The sequence below is a fragment of the Saimiri boliviensis genome, chromosome 1 (assembly GCF_048565385.1).
Source record: "Saimiri boliviensis isolate mSaiBol1 chromosome 1, mSaiBol1.pri, whole genome shotgun sequence".
NCBI lineage: Eukaryota > Metazoa > Chordata > Mammalia > Primates > Cebidae > Saimiri > Saimiri boliviensis.
Window position 1 is genome coordinate 163,476,604 of NC_133449.1, and position 16,317 is coordinate 163,492,920.

General features: G+C 37.9%; 1 protein-coding gene and 1 long non-coding RNA gene across 14 annotated transcripts in view; both read left to right on the plus strand.

The window, feature by feature from the left end:
• PPP2R2B (protein phosphatase 2 regulatory subunit Bbeta) overlaps positions 1 to 16,317 on the plus strand; it is a 520,898-nt gene that overhangs the window by 234,024 nt on the left and 270,557 nt on the right. The window lies entirely within an intron of this gene.
• The window catches only part of LOC141580128 (uncharacterized), a 38,879-nt gene that overhangs the window by 3,802 nt on the left and 18,760 nt on the right, over positions 1 to 16,317 (plus strand). Inside the window, exon 2 of one of the 2 annotated variants that reach the window (XR_012512216.1) lies at positions 1 to 16,317. This exon is cut by the window's right edge and continues 18,760 nt beyond it. This is a non-coding gene — a long non-coding RNA (uncharacterized LOC141580128). The other variant, XR_012512215.1, reaches the window with a different exon arrangement.

Below are 16,317 nucleotides of genomic sequence, written 5' to 3' on the forward strand. Positions count from 1 at the left end.
GCAGAATAGAGAATAAAACCAAAATAGACCTTTTTTGCTGTCACTTCTAGTTTTCTGATAATTCCCAATGTGCTCCCTGCATCTATCTAGACTCTAATCAGCCATCATATTGTGACCTTAGGACTGTCTGTACTATTGCTATCTAATCAGGTCTGTGTTGCTGGCTGACACATTAGCAGTCATTGGGAATTATTGAGAATGTTTGGAGAGAGGTGGTCACACAATCTTTTGTTACAAAGGGCATGTCTCCACTTCAAAGGCAAAGACTGGTTCTATAGGAGGCAGAACCACAATGAACCAAAATAATTAATTCTTCTGCATCATAGTTCAATTCCAGAAGCTAATTGTTAATTTAAGTCCTGCTCATGGCCTGATAACGGGGCTTTCCCTTTGGAAACTTGACTAAGCTAGTATGAAAGACAAGACTGTTATTCAGATATGCTAGTGAAATGCAAACAATTTCACATATTAATGGTCACTAATGACCTGTAATCAAGCTATGATTTGTTAGGTTAAAACAAAGGCACAATTAGTTTATTTGTCCAAGAGTGTAAACAGAGAGCTTTGTCAATCTGCAGATTGTTCTTCTCCATTGGAGACAATAGGCTGGGGTGTTCCTCTTGAGCTGTGGCATTCGGAGACTGCATTTTCTTTTCTCGAGATTCTCCCAGCTTCCTGTCCCCTCATAAACTTGCAGGCTTAGTCAAAATGGAATGAAGAGGATACAGTTATTGATCCCCTTTCCCTGTGGCTTTGCTTTTTGATAAGTGAGCCTCTTTAATTTTAATTTTTTTTTCTTTCAGCTCCACTCTGGTTTCATGCTTCAAATAGTGAATTTTCTCATCACTGTTTATTAATTTTGCATCACTATTTATTCAGCAAACATTTAACACACAATTGAAGACAAATTATGCTCCAAACACTATCCTAGGCCTCAAGGTTTTTAATGATTATCAAGAGAGTCCTGACTCAATCTGCAGAATTTACAGCTTTCTCCAGAGGTGTCTTAAAATTTTCTGTACACTAACTACTGCGTGTAAATTTATCACTAAAAAAAAAAAATGAAAAATTTCTTGAAATGAAACAGATGCTCTGTTGAGATATGCATCTTAGAGAGCAAGGCACTTTGATCTTTTGGGGTGCATCAAAGCTGACAGTAGAGATTTTCAGGGGTTATAGTGGCTCCTTAGAAAAGCTATATCTGGTGTTTTGTCTACACTTACTTAATTTGAGAAAGTAAGTATATTTGAATTCTTATAGGAAACCATGGCATTAAGATGTAAAATTCTTTAATCCTTGATCAAGTAAAAAGAAAAGACTGAGATCTACCTGGTACAAGGAAGAAATAATGATGCAAGTTATCCCAGTGAAGCATTTGGATCACTTAAAATCATGATGAAGCAATGGGCACAATCTCACTCACGTGGAACATGAATTCTTTCCTTGTTAGCACTAATAGCAATCAGCATTTTCTTTAATCATTTGTGTGTTGGTTATCCTCTCTTCTTGAAAATCAGCACCTGTCTCTCTTGCCTAGTCTGTATCCCAGGCTCCAATACAGTGCCTGAAATCTAGTAACTATGCTCAGTAAATATTTGTTGAATGTTGAATGAAATCCACGCCCAATGATGAGAGCTTGAGAGCTAATAGTAGCATTTGAGATACTGTGAAATAAAGCAAAATGACTTGATTCATGGATCTCTAAGGGACAGGACTAAGAGATAATCAGCGTCATTGTGAGCTTCTACTGCATGAGATTGTTCATGTCTTCTTATGTCCACTTCTATGTAATATTTAATAATCATCTCAATATGATAAAAAGGACCTCATGTTTATTTGGAAACTGCCAAAGCCTGGAAGTGATATTTATTATATTCATCCTTGGGGGAAACAATCAAATTTATTATGTGAAATGATATATTCTTCTGAATCCAAAGGGGGACTTTAATATTCTGGAAAGTCTTTACAGTGTTATGGATAGATGGTATGGTCATTTTTCAGTCATTGACTTGATAGATGTTTATTGGGCACTTGTTGTGTGCCAGGTATGGGGTTAGGTACCAGGAATATAGAGTGGCAATGCCCTCTGGGGAAATATGTTAATAAAGAATAATAAAGATAAATGTACAATTGCAGCTGTGACAAGCATTCTCAAGGAAGAGTTAGCGGTACTCTAAGAGTGTGTAATAAGAGGATTATTGGACCTAGACAGGGAAGGCTTCCCTGGTGAAAGAATAATTGCTAAATCCTAAAGCCATAATAGGAGTTAGCTGTGTTGAAGAGGAGATGGGAGGATGACCCAGGCAGGGAGAACCACATGTACAGGGCTTTATAGTAGTGGCAGTAAAGAGAGTGTGTTCAAAGAAGTGAAAGGTGGCCAGTGTGGCTTAAGTTCCCACAGGGTAGACATTAGATAGAAACCACATATTGCAGAGTCTTGAAAAGGTGTATGAGCCGTTTTTGCTTTTTATCTTAGGAGTAACAGGAAACCATAAAAATGTTTAAATGTGGGGAAGATTGGGGAAAGGGACCAAGTTTGCCTTTTAAAAACGTTATTCTGGCTGCAGTGCAAAGAATAGATTGGAAAGGGTCTAGAATAGATTGAAAGAGACACATGATTTATTCACATGAAACTGACATGAAATGTACACAATATATGCCCATATGAAGCAATCCCCGCATAAAGCGTGTACCCTGGCAAGAGATTGAAGATGAGCTCCTCCATGGTATAATAGAGACCTCTTCAAATTCCTGTGTGTCATGCACATGCACTTACCCAGACATAAATTAGCATCATTGATGCAGAGTGTAACGTTAGAGCCCAGTTATACTTCCAGCTGATGCATCACTTTAGCACCTTTCCCTTTATACTTTACCCTCCACCTTCAAAAGCTGTTCTCAGGTCTTATTTTCCTTCCTAGAAGTGTAAGATTTGTTTTTCTGCTGTGCTATTGGACTGATCCTCCACTTAGAGTCTAATCTGCCATGGCTTTGTGCCTGTTTGTCAGGAACTTCGAGGATGTATTAAGACATTATACAGGATAGAAGCTCTATTTTGACAATGATTATGCCTATTATCTATTTTAATAAATGTAAATTGCTGTGGAGAAACAAACCATTTTATGCCACTTGAATCCTTTTCAAGGAAGCCTGAATCCTTTTTGCATAGCTTAGATGTATTACTGTCATCTTCCCTTCACTGGGTTGAATAAAAGCACTTAAATCAGACCTTTGTTAGTGCACCCTCTTGTACTGTTTGCCCTAATAAATTGTTGTGATTTTAGTCTTTGAAATCCATATTTTGTAACATTTGCAAATTTATCTGTAGTCCCTTCCAGAATTGAGATTATGGGGTAAATTCGACAGTAAGTCAACATGTACATTATATGTGCCAAGCACTATACTTGGCATATAGGAGTGACTAAAGCACTAATTCTGCCTTTAAGAGGCTTACAGTCATTTCTTACTAGTGGAGTGAGAATTTATAGATAAGCAAGAAGAGGATGTTAGAATGTTACATGTGGTAATAAAGTTAAAGAAATCAACAAGAACCCCTGCTTAACTTTGTATATATACAGGGGACTACATATAGAAATATTTTTGTAGATATGCATAGGGTTGTATGCACATATATATTTCTTTCTATGTCAGTAGAAAGGGCTTAAAAGAAATGGCATCACAGTAGCAACTAACACCCAGATCTTGATTCTAAAACTATTATATATTTAATAAAGTGAACCAGGAATTCTTGGAAAAATGTCTGATGCTACTACTAGGAAAGGAAGTGTATGAGTCTGGAGCCTCTTATACAACCAGAAAGTAAAGAAGTACTGAGAAAGGAAAAGGAAAAAGCCCGCATTGATGGAGGTATGTCAAAAGGACACAGGAATCAACTGACAGAGCTCCTAATGGCCAAAGTGTAACAATTTCAGCAATAAAATATAGTATTAAGTTCTATCCCAAAGTATAAATTAAATATCAATAAATTCATACTGGTATAAGTAAATGATTGAATAAACAGGAGAGAAAGAGAAAATATCCCATGCAAAACTCCAAATAAATTGTGCAGATAGTGTATTCTTGAGGAACACAGCAAGTGGGCATAGTTCCCTATGCCTTAAGTGTGGGTTGTATATCATAACTTCTTTCTAAGAGTATAGAGTACGGTTTGGAAGAGGGGGAAGTAACTTTACAGTGGAGAAACCTGACAAACGTTTCTTCAGCATGGTGATCAAGGTCAACATGAACATAAGGCAGGTAGATAGTAGGTACCCTTGATTGATGTGACAGGATGGCAATGGTGCTTTATCTCTGTGGTCTTCAATCATGAGAAAAACATCAAATTTGAGTGAAGGGGCATCCTACAGTACACCTCACTGCTGTTCCTCAAAACTGTCAAGATCATCAAAGTTAAGTCTGAGAAACTGCCACAGCCTAAAAGAGGCTGAGGAGCCCTGACAACTAAGAGTAATATCATATCCTGGGTAGGATCCTAGAATAGAAAAATGGACATTAGAAAACTAAGAAAATCTGAATAATTCTGGACTTTGGTTAATGATAACATATCAATATCGGTTCATTAGTTATAGAAATATGCCACACTAGCATAAGATATTCACAATAGGAGAAACTGCAAGAATAACTCTCTATACTATCTGTTCCATTTTTCTGTCAATCTAAAACTATTTTTTAAAATAAAATCTAAGCTTTTTTTAAAACCTAAAGAATAAAAAACATACAGTCTAATGAGGGAAGCCAGTAAGTTAGTAGGCAATGGGAACACAAGTATAATGACAGGAGTATGGAGAGTTATTGGGAGAGCCATAACGTGGCATCTAACTTGTCTTTTAAATTCTGATTTGACAACTTTGAGAAAATTCCTTAAACTTGCTGAACTTTTGTTTCCTCATCTCTAAAATGGTGATAACACTTGCACAGGTCAACACAGACTGCCAAACCAAACCACAGGAGCTCATATTCCCCACTATGGGGCTGCATGATTTACTAAATCCATCTGGACTTTAGTTCCCCATCAGTGAATGGGATACTAAGAGAATAATACAATAAATAGGAAAATAATAAGTATCTACCTTAGGAAGTTATCCTGAAGCCTGAGATAATATATAAAGTGCTTGGAGCAATCTTGGCACACAGTACTTAAATAAATTCTGCTGCTGTCTGCTTATATGTTTGTGGTGAGGATTCAGTGGGAGAATTGTGGAGAGTATTTAGTGCATGCCTGGGTTTGGGTGTGTGGCTTGTATTCTACATCCACCACCAACAGAGCACAAACCCCATGGTGGGTTCCTGGAGGCCAGGAGATGCCTTCCCTTACAAGGCAGACACCTAGTATCGGACACACCTGCTACCTCTAACCTTAAGCTGAGAATAGAGTAGAAGTTGATCAGATAAAAGGAGGGTAATGGGTGTGGGTTCTGTAGAAGGAACAAAGTCCAAAAGCAAGAAGCATGGCACCTTTACAGAACAGCGGAGTTCAGAATGACTGGAATGAGGAGCCTAAGAGGAGGAGATAGTAGGCAGGAGTGGGAGTAAGTCTGTATTATGTCAGGAATTAAAGGATGAATTGAAGATCTGGACTTTATCCTGGGGTTAGTGGAAAACTACAGGCAGGTCAAGCAAGAAGGCAACATGTGAGACTTGTACACTCTATTGTTGGAAAAAAATGGGTTAGAGGTGGAAGGCCAGTTAGTTAGGAAGCTGCTTCAGTTGTAAAGGTCAGTTGAGAGATCACAGTGGCCTAGATGATAATAGTAGCTCTGAAAGGAGAATTAAAGGATTCGAACAGTCGTGTAAATAATCATTCTAAAATTATATGAAGATATTTTCCTGCCCAATAGTCTGATGTGTTATAGTTTGTGATACTTGGACAGTGTTCTAAGATCTTCATGAGATAAGAATACTGTAGAATAACATAAGAATTGAAGTCAGTGGTTTTGGGACTTCTAAATATTTTTTATCCTCAATATATACCATTATAGGCAGGTTTAAGAAAGTCATAAGCATTAAAATCAGATCAACTCTGAAATGATGAAAGAAAAGAAGAGTATTCTAGACCAGCATTATTCCAATAGAAATCTAACACAAGCCACATATGTAATTTTAATTTTTAGTAGCTATTTTTAAAAAAAGAATACAGATAAAATATGAATTTGGGGGGCTTCTTGATTAATATATATACGTGTGTGTGTGTGTGCGTGTGTGTGTGTGTGTATATATGTATATATACACACATACATGGAGAGAGAGAGATGGAGTCTTACTCTGTCATCCAGGCTCGAGTGGAGTGGCATAATCTTGGCTCGCTGCAACCTCCACCTCTCGAGTTCAAGTGATTCTCCTGCCTCAGCCTCCTGAGTAGCTAGGATTATAGGTACATGCCACCATGTCTGGCTACTTTTTGTATTTCTTGTAGAGACGGGGTTTTGCCTCATTGACTTGTTGCCCAGGCTGGTCACCAACTCTTGGGATCAAGCAATCTACCCACCCAGCCTCCCAAAGTGCTGAGATTAAAAGCATGAGCCACTATCCCCAGCCAAATAAAAATAATTTTAATATTTTAATCCACTGTTTCAAAATATTATTTTAATATCTTATCAGAATGACAATTGTGAGATATATTATATTCTTTTTCTGATATTGCCTTCAGAACCCAGTGTATGTTTTATACTTAAGCCACATTGAATTCAGACTGGTGTCATTTCAAGTGAACAATAGTGGCCCGTGGTTAGTGGCTACTGTGTTGCACAGTGCAGGTCTGGAGCTCCCAAAGTTAGCCAAAAAAGTTTAGATTTACACTTGCCGGAGAATTTCTTTTTTAAAACAAGTTAATCAACATTCCTATTCTAGCACATGCACATGGGAAACAGAAGTTAGTGTACATATTCAAATTGCCTATTTCACCCCATGTATATTTTTTGAGCACCCATTGTATGGTCATGGAGCATCAACTTCATTAGTGCCAGTGATGGTTTCCTAATCATGATACTGGAGTCCTAATCTAATACTGGAGTCCTAATCATGAGCTGACAACGCCCAGTGTCTGTCCTGCAGCTTACACCTTTATGGAGGAGACATGAGTAAAACAGAAAATGAAATAGTCGCAAATTAATGCTATAATGGAAATGAAAGAGGGATTGAAATACTGGGCAACGATGGTGAGATGGCTTTAAATGATTTCAGTTGAGGTGATATAAAGAGATTAAGGATGAAAATGAGCCAGCCATACAGAAATTGGTGGGAAAGTTGATCAAGTAGAAGAAACAGCATGTCCAAGAGCCTTGAAGCTTGTGGCATGTGCTAAGAACCAAAACGGAGCATGGCTAAAGGTAGGTGAAGGAAGGAGAGAGTGGTGTGAGATGAAAAAGTGAGCAAAAGCCGAATCTCGTGGACTTTGGAAGCATGGAGAGGAGTTGGACTGTTATTCTAAGGGCTCTGAAAACTACAGAGCTTTAAAAGGAGGGGCTTCTTGATTAAGAACACTGCCTCAACCTCAGATCACTGGGTAAGCTAAAGGTAAAAATGCAAGAAGTGAAAGTTGGAAGAAAGTTCTGCAACTTCACAAGGTTATTGAGAAAGAGAGAGAAAAAAAGGTAGTGAAAGTTCTGGAATGACAACATACTGATTTATAGATGCAAAGTGCTGGAAAGGAAAGAAATGCTGGCTTTGTTGCTCTTTGATCTCCTCTTTGTAAAGGGATTGCATACTTTCAGTGTTCAGGGTGCTTTCTGAATGGAATCTTAAATTTGTTTTCAAAAACTAAGTTGCACAGAATGGGGCTGGGGATGCAGGTCTTCTGCCCTATCTGTGGTTTCTGGTTTTCCAGATAAGTGCTTGGCTGTCCCTGAAATGAATGCTCACAGTTGCACGATGACATCTTGCTGAGGGTCTTGCCAACAGTTTGTGTACGTGGAGAAAGAGCAAGAATCCAAGGAAGCTAGGAGAAAAGACAGCCTTTTGTTTGTCTGGCATTTTGGATGTTTCAATATATGTTTGAAATAATTATCTCAGGGTCATGATAACTCTGTAAGAAGTGTCAAGTAGAACCATCCCCAAGTTAAAGAAGAATAAATTGAGGGTTTGAGAAGTGAAGGGTTAGTTTGTGGCCAAAATAGACAATGAGATGATATCATCTAATTTGTACTTTTTTCTCTTGTGTGAGAAAACACCTGTGACTTTCCTAATCCTACACCAATCTGTTACAGATCCCCTCTTTTAGCAATGTATAAAATAAGGTCTAAGCTCACTGGAAATACATTCCCTTTGAGGCTATTTGAAACCTAATCTACTCCATCACTAAAGGGTAAAGATAGGGTGGAGTTGTTTTATATTATACATTATTGGTAAAGAAATTTGATTGTAAGCTTCAAAGTAACTGGGTTTATGTACTTCAGTTTGTATAGTGCTTAGTAGACTACAACGATACAAAGTGTCGTTAGATATTGAAGAAAAAATTATGTTATCAAGACAGAAATTGATCGCTACTCACTGAGCCTGACACCTGGATAATTTTAAAGTATTAGAACAAATATGCATTTAAAAATTATTTTATAATAATTTACTAGCTGAGAGTGTTGGAGACAGACCTTCTAACAGTTAGTATTTAGTTGTGTTAGCAGATAAGGTGGCCGTTATCCTTAGCAAACTAACGCAGTAACAGGAGACTAAATACGACATGTTCTCACTTATAAGTGAGAGGTAAATGATGAGAACACATAGACAATAGAGAGGAACAACACACACTGGGGCCTACCAGAGGAGGGGAAGTAGAATTAAGAGAGGACCAGAAAAAATAATAAATGGATACCAAGCTTAATACCTGGGTGATAAAATAATCTGATAACAAACTCCTTTGACACGTTTTCTATGTAAAAAAACTTGCACATCCTGCACATGTACCCCTGAACTTAAAAGAAAAAAAGATGCATGGAGACATTTTAGAGTATGGTTATTTGGAAATGAAATAAATAGAAAATTGACCCTGGTAGATTTAGAATATAGGGTTTTTTTTGTTTTTTTTTTGTTTTTGTTTTTTTTTTGAGACAGAGTCTCAATCGCTTAGGTAGGCTGGAGTGCAGTGGTGCAACCTCCGCCTGCTGGGTTCACTGCAACCTCCGCCTCCTAGGTTCAAGCAATTCTTTTTTCTTAGCCTCCCAAGTAGCTGGGATTACAGGTGCCCACCACCATGCCTAGCTCATTTTTGCATTTTTAGTAGAGACGAGGTTTCACCATGTTGACCAGTCTGGTCTCGAACTCCTGACCTCAGGTGATCCACCTGCCTTGGCTTCCCAAAGTGCTGGGATTACAGACATGAGCCACTGCACCCAGCCTGGAATATAGGCTCTTAAACTTTTGATGTGTGGGGGTGGGAAGGAATCATGGAACGCTTTGAAAATGTGGTTAAAGCTCTGGCTCCTTTCCACAGCAGGGCAGTGCGAGGTGGGGGGCGGATTTCAAGAAAGCTGTAAATGTACAGCAGGCCATATAATTTTAGATCATAAATTCCCATGAAATTGATTCCTCAGTGGCTGATCAAACACTTTAAATTGAAGAAGGTGAAGGTTGGAGTGAACAAATGTGCATAACTTAACTGAAGATAAACATGCAGTACTTTAAGGGGAGGATGTTGTATTCCATGCCAAGAACGGAATGTGGCTGTTTTGGCTTCACAATGATGTGGCTAGGGAATATGGATGAATCCCTGTCTCAGAGGACTCACCTCTGAAGTTTGCCCAGTCCAAGTACAATTTAAAATTTTAAAAGCTTTCTGACATCCAATCACTTTATTATAAGTCTGATCTGATTCCATTTCCGGGGAGGAAGAGGAGAAGCATCCCCTGTCTGGGTTGTGATTACATCTTGCCCATAGGGAAGTTTGGGAGTTAGGAATAGAGAATTTTCACAATCAGAAAATGCAAATAGTACATTTTCTCCCTCTCTTCCTTTCTTTCTCTTTTCTGTCTTTCTTTTATGTGTATGTGAGGCAGTGGGAGCTAGTTGGACTGAACAGCTTCTTTAAAAAACTCTACAAAGATATAAAAACCAATTACCTTTTACCCAAGAGTAGCTAATACTGACTTTTGGATGAGATGGAACCTATCTCATCCAAAGTAAAATTTGTACTAGTGAATAATGAAGCAATTCATACAGAACTATATGCATTCAGAAAGAGAAGGCATTATTACAGCTGGCTTCTGCTTTGAGTTCTGGTGCATCTGATCTTTACGCATAGGAAGAATTGAAGACATTGAATAATTCTCTATAAGCTTCAAAAGTCTCAGCTGAAATTCTGCTTTTTTCCCAAAAAGCCTTGGCTTTGCCACTTCTCCCGATTCCCTACATTAGAGACTCTAGTTCAAAATTTAATGCTTAATATACAGCATAGTGGCCACTAATGTTTAACATATATTTTGTCTTGTTTCATCTCTTCGTTTAGTCTCCCTAAGCATAGATGTTATATCTCCCTTACTACAGAGTAAGCTCCATCAGGACATATTTGTTTCTTTTACTACTCTAAAACCATCACAATGTCTCACACATTACAGGCAATGAATAGATTATTTTTGAATGAGCAGTTCTGATATTTCAGCATCATTTATAGCTTTGATTTGTGTGCTACATATACTATACTTGCTGGCTGGTAATTAAAATGAAAAGCAGTTTACTTTTGTTTTGTATAAAAACAAATTGGAGTCCAAATAGAACTACTTGAATGGGGCAGTATCAGAGTCTGATTTTTTGAAGTCTGTTTGTCACGGCTGATGGACCTCCAAACTCCTTTGGGTGTTTTAGGAGTGTCTAGGTTTATGTAACTGTCTGTTTATTTTTAGTTATGTTTTAGGGCTGTGCTTTTAAATCATAATTTGACTCACAGCAGAGATTAATTTGATTATTCTGAAGATAAGGAAAATAAACTAAAATTTATTGAGCAACTACTATATGTTAGGCACTGGGCTTTATAATTTTACTTATGTTATTTCATTTAATTATCATAAGATCCCTGCATATAGTATTATATTTTCTTCTTTTAGATGTAAAAAAAGATTCCAAGTGGTAACTAACTTACTTGGACTTTAAGATCTGTAAGGACAAAGTGCCTGGCACAGAGAAGTCAATCAATTAAATTTTCGTTATGTTTATTCAAGGGCACTCTATCAGGCAGCAATTGATAACCCTGCATTTGAACCCAAAGCTGTTGGTACTTAAAGCCTATTCTCTTTTCACTACTGCTGCTCTTCTAAATATAAGCTCTCATAGAAAAAAAACAGAATCAACATGATTAACTTTTCATTTTAACTCTTGCTCTTTTAGCTCAGGCTACGCAAGACTCAAGTTTTCAGCATTTGGCCTCAAACATCATTTTCCTCTGTCTGTACTATTTGCCCAGAGATGATGCTAAAGATACACTTGACTCCCTGGCAATAACTCAGTATAGTTATGTTAGAACACGCTCTTCCTCATACCCTAAGGAAATAAAAATAAATGTTTGGAAAGAAGGATGAATGAAGTTGTAGAAATGGTGGCACTATTTGCATTCTATTCCCTGCCCCTTTAGGAAAGCAGGGGAGTAGTGGCTGCCCAAACACAGCCAAGAAGTTAGCAAGTGAGAACTTCATCATGTTTTTATTATTCCAGTTTTTAAACTTGTTTGTAATGTAAATCTAACTCTCTGATGATTATTTGGCATGGTCAGCAGATTTAGCAAGTTCATTACATAAGTAAAAATGAGATAATATTAAATTTTATAGGGCCAAGCCCTGGTTCTTACACTTACCTCCAAGATGACACAAAAATGTGATTTCTAATTTTTTAGAAATTGTATATACATTTTATCTGTTATTATTATTTTGAGATGGGGTTTCACTTGTCACCCAGGCTGGAGTGCAATGGTGTAATCTCAGCTCACTGCAACCTCCGCCTCCCAGGCTCAAGCAATTCTCCTGCCTCAGCCTCCCAAGTAGCTAGGATTATAGGCACATGCCACCATGCCCAGCTAATTTTGCATTTTTAGTAAAGATGGGATTCCACCACGTTGCATAGGCTAATCTTGAACTCCTGACCTCAGGTCTCCCAAAGTGCTGGGATTACAGGTGTGAGCCACTCTGCCCAGCTACATATACATTTTAGGACTCAGTCTGAATCCATATTTATTTAACTTGAGTATTGCGTAAGTAATGTTTGCCTTCCTGCCACCCCCACTAGATCAAATAGAATAAGAAGACACATGATATCAGAATAAAGAAGAGTGTTCAATAAGGCACAATTGGAACCAGCTTATAAGTGGAAGTTATAGGAAGGAAGTTTGGAAATCAGTATGTAGATAAAACTTCTAGTGTTCAGCCTATCAAAGAGTGGCAGGGACTGTCTTGGGAGATGGTCTTCTCACAGGGAGGATGGACAGTCCCTTCTCAGAAATATTAAAGAAGCTGTAGTGAGGAATACTGGGCTCTGGAACCCAGGTCTGGTTGGCCCAGGCTCTGTGGCCACCTTCCTGGGCTTCTGTTTCTTCATCAGTAGACTGTGAGAGCTGGAATACACTGAGTTCTAAGGTTTTGTGCAGTGTTCTAATTCTCTAAGACTTGGAAACTTGAGGAAAAGGAGGGTGTGAAGCAGTGACCTTTCTACCCCATGTTCAGTAAAGACAGGTGGCAAACCGAAGATGTACATGTTTGCTAGAACCCACTTCATGAGGGTGGGGCCCAGGCCAACTGACCTGCTGAAGTGGGCTCTGTGCTTCCTCATAAAGTGATTGGGAAATCAAAACACTCCCTGAGAAATTTCTGATTTAACTTGGCCATATTTTATAATTTCAGTGTATTTCTTGATACATTTTTGAGGGAATATTTTAATATTTTCCCTCAAAATATAAGTGAAAAAATAATGCAATACATTGTTTATTATTATATTAAATTGAATTACTAAGTCATCGAAATTTTTGTGCTAGAGTATAACCACAAGTGAGAAAATAGAGCTTTATAAATCTTCAAGATGATCTTTCATTACGATTTCTGAAATCCAGGTTTAAAACACAAACCATGCACCTGTTTGTTCATCACAGCACTACTCAGGACAGCAAAGACACAGAATCAACTTAGGTGCCCATCAGTGGTGGACTGGACTAAAAAAATGTGGTACATTTACACTGTGGAATATAACACGGCCATAAAAAAAGAATTAAATCATGTCCTTTGCAGCAATGTGGATGGAACTAGAGGCCATTATCCTAAGTGAACTAATGCAGGAACAGAAAAATACTGCATGTTCTTACTTATAAGTGGAGCTAAACATTGAATGCACATGCACACAAAAGTGGGGTAAAATAGATGCTGAGGACTGCTTGAAAGAGGATAGAAAGAGGGCATGGATTGGAAGGCTACATGGTGGGTACTATCCTCACTACCTGGGTGACAGGATCATATATCAAGCCTCAGCAACATACAAGTTATGCAACAAACGTGCATGTGTATTCCCAGAACCCTAAATCAAAGAAGAAAACAACAAAACACAATCCAAAGACTGTAACCATTCAGAAAAAATAACAAAGTGTATGACTGTTCATATGGGAAATGCAGTCATTATCACTTAGAGCACCAGTTAGAGTTGTGATCCTTGATAACTGAACCTGAATAACAAAGATGCTAGATGAATTGAGGCAAGTAAAATATTTATAGCTAAACCAAAACAAAAGTCATTTGATATAATTCTGCTTGCCAAGAAAGGCAGTGTAAAGGAGTGTTTAAGACTTTTGATTCTTTATTCAGACAGAATAACTATAAATTCCAGTTCTGCCACTAGCTAGATGTAACCTTAGTCAAGTCACTCATTCTATCAGAATGTCATTGTTCTCCTCTGCATAAAACATGAGTAACAGTAATGGTATTTACCTCCATGAACTTATTATGAGAATGAAATGGATTACGTATGTAAAGCACCCTTGTCTAGTATATTGTATGCCCTCAATACATGTTACCATTTCTATTCTTATAAGTAATTTATCATAGATAACAAGTATTCTTTTCAGCATTCGAGATATCATACAATTCTATATTTCCAAAGAGTCATTAGACAATCAATAGTTTAATGTAACTGGAGAAGTAGTAAGAGTATTTTGCTAAGGACACTTTAGAGCCACATTAGCTGACCCATAGGATGCACATGGAAGTGGTGATCATTTCTTAATCATAAAGAGATAAACTGATTCACATGATGAGTCATCTTTAATTTCCCTGCAGTGTTATGTGAAAACAGATACAGTTCTGCACATTGAATATTATTTGATTTCAGGGGATGCTGACTGTTGATTGTTAGGAGATGAGGGGATCAATATTAATAAATGTTTGAAGTTGTCAGCCATGCAGCTAGGGGTGGAGGAGGAGGATGGGGTGGAAAGGGCAATGGGAGCGAGACAGTTAAAAAAGAGACATGGCCCACTTGACACTCTAAGGACCATCTCATTACTACCGATTCACCAGAGCTTAATATGAAAATGCCTCAGAGAATGGAGAAACTGTTTCAACATGTCATTCCCAGAGTAGGTGAGGTGTCAAGATTTCATAACCATTGAATGCCCTGAAGTTAGACACTGCCTTGTCACATTGAAAGCAAAGTCAAGGTGAAAAATGCCATGTTTTCATTGCCAGTGTTCAAACAGGCTGAGGGAATTTAGTATGATGGTACAGACAGGTTTTGTTTCAAGGCAGCCTAGGAACTTTGTTTGCTTAGATCCTTGAATATACTCTTGCTGGGACTAATGAAAGGCTTAAAGCTGGCAATGAAATTGTTAGTAAACTTTCCATGAGAGGGAAAGTAGCACAGAAAAATCTCTTCTACTTAGGGATATAGATAAAAAGTCCCTTTGTAGAAAGTGTTCACTAACGCCTCACATACTGCACAAATACATAAGATGACCTGTTGGATGATGGATTGATATATTGGCATTAAAGGCATTTTGAAGTGATGAGCTAATGTGGAAATTTCAGAAATGATAATGTTAGAAACTAAGTAAAAAATGAAAGCAGCTTGTGAAGTATCAGCTGGAAGTATTTGGAAATGTTTTAAGTTGGTGGCTCTCTGATATTAACTAAAGCAAGAAAATGAGGGTGAAATACCATCCCTGTCTAGTTTGCAAAGGGCTTGTGATATTAATAGATACACAGTCATGCGTCAGTGAATGATAGGGATATGTTCTGGGAAGTGTGCCATTAGGCAATATCATCCTTGTGTGAACACCAGCGTGTGCTTACACAAACCTAGGTGGTATAGCCTACTGCATACCTAGGCTATATGGTATATATAGGCTCTGCTCCTAGACTACAAACCTGTACAGCGTGTTACTCTTCTGAATACTGCAGGCAATCATAACACAATGGTAAGCATTTGTGTATCTAAACATAGAAAAAGTGTTGTAAAAGTATAATATAAAAGATCTAAAATGGTACACTTCCTGGTATAGGACCTTTACCATGAATGGAGCTTTTGGGAATGAAAGTTGTTCTGGGTGAGTCAGTGAGTGACTACTGAGTGAATGTGAAGGCCCAGGACATTGTTGTACACTGCTATAAGCACTGTAATCCTAGGCTACACTAAATTTATTTTTAAAAAGTCTTCCTTCAATAATAAATTAAGCTTAGCTGACTTTTTTACTTTAAAAACTTTTCATTTTTTTAACTTTTTGACTCGTAATAACGCTTAGCTTAAAACACAGAGACACAACTATGCAAAATTTTAATTTTTCTGTATATCCTTATTCTATAAGCTTTTTCTCATTAATTTTTGTTAAAACCTAAGAAACAAACAAACAAAAAACACGTTACCTTAGGCCTATGCAGAATCAGGATTATCAGTGTCACTGTCTACCACCTCCACATGTTATCCCACTGGAAGGCCTTCAAGGGCAATAACACACATGGAGCTGTCATCTCCTAAGATAACAATGCCTTCTCCTGGAATACCTCCTGAAAGACCTGCCTGAGGCTTTTTTTTTTTTTTTTTTAAATAGAGTCTCATTCTGTCACCCAAACTGGAATGCAATGGTGTGATCTTGGCTCACTGCAGCCTCTGCCTCTCATGGTCAAGGACTCTCCTGCCTCAGCCTCCTGAGTAGCTGGGATTACAGGCATGTGCCACCATGCCTGCCTAACCTGAGGCATTTTTAAAAATTTCATTTTAAGTTCTGGGGTACATGTGCCAGGCGTGCAGGTTTGTTACATAGGTAAACATGTGCCAGGATGGTTTTCTGCACCTATCAACCCAGAGGCTTTGTTTGTTTAAGATGGAGTCTCCTTATGTTACCTAGGCTGG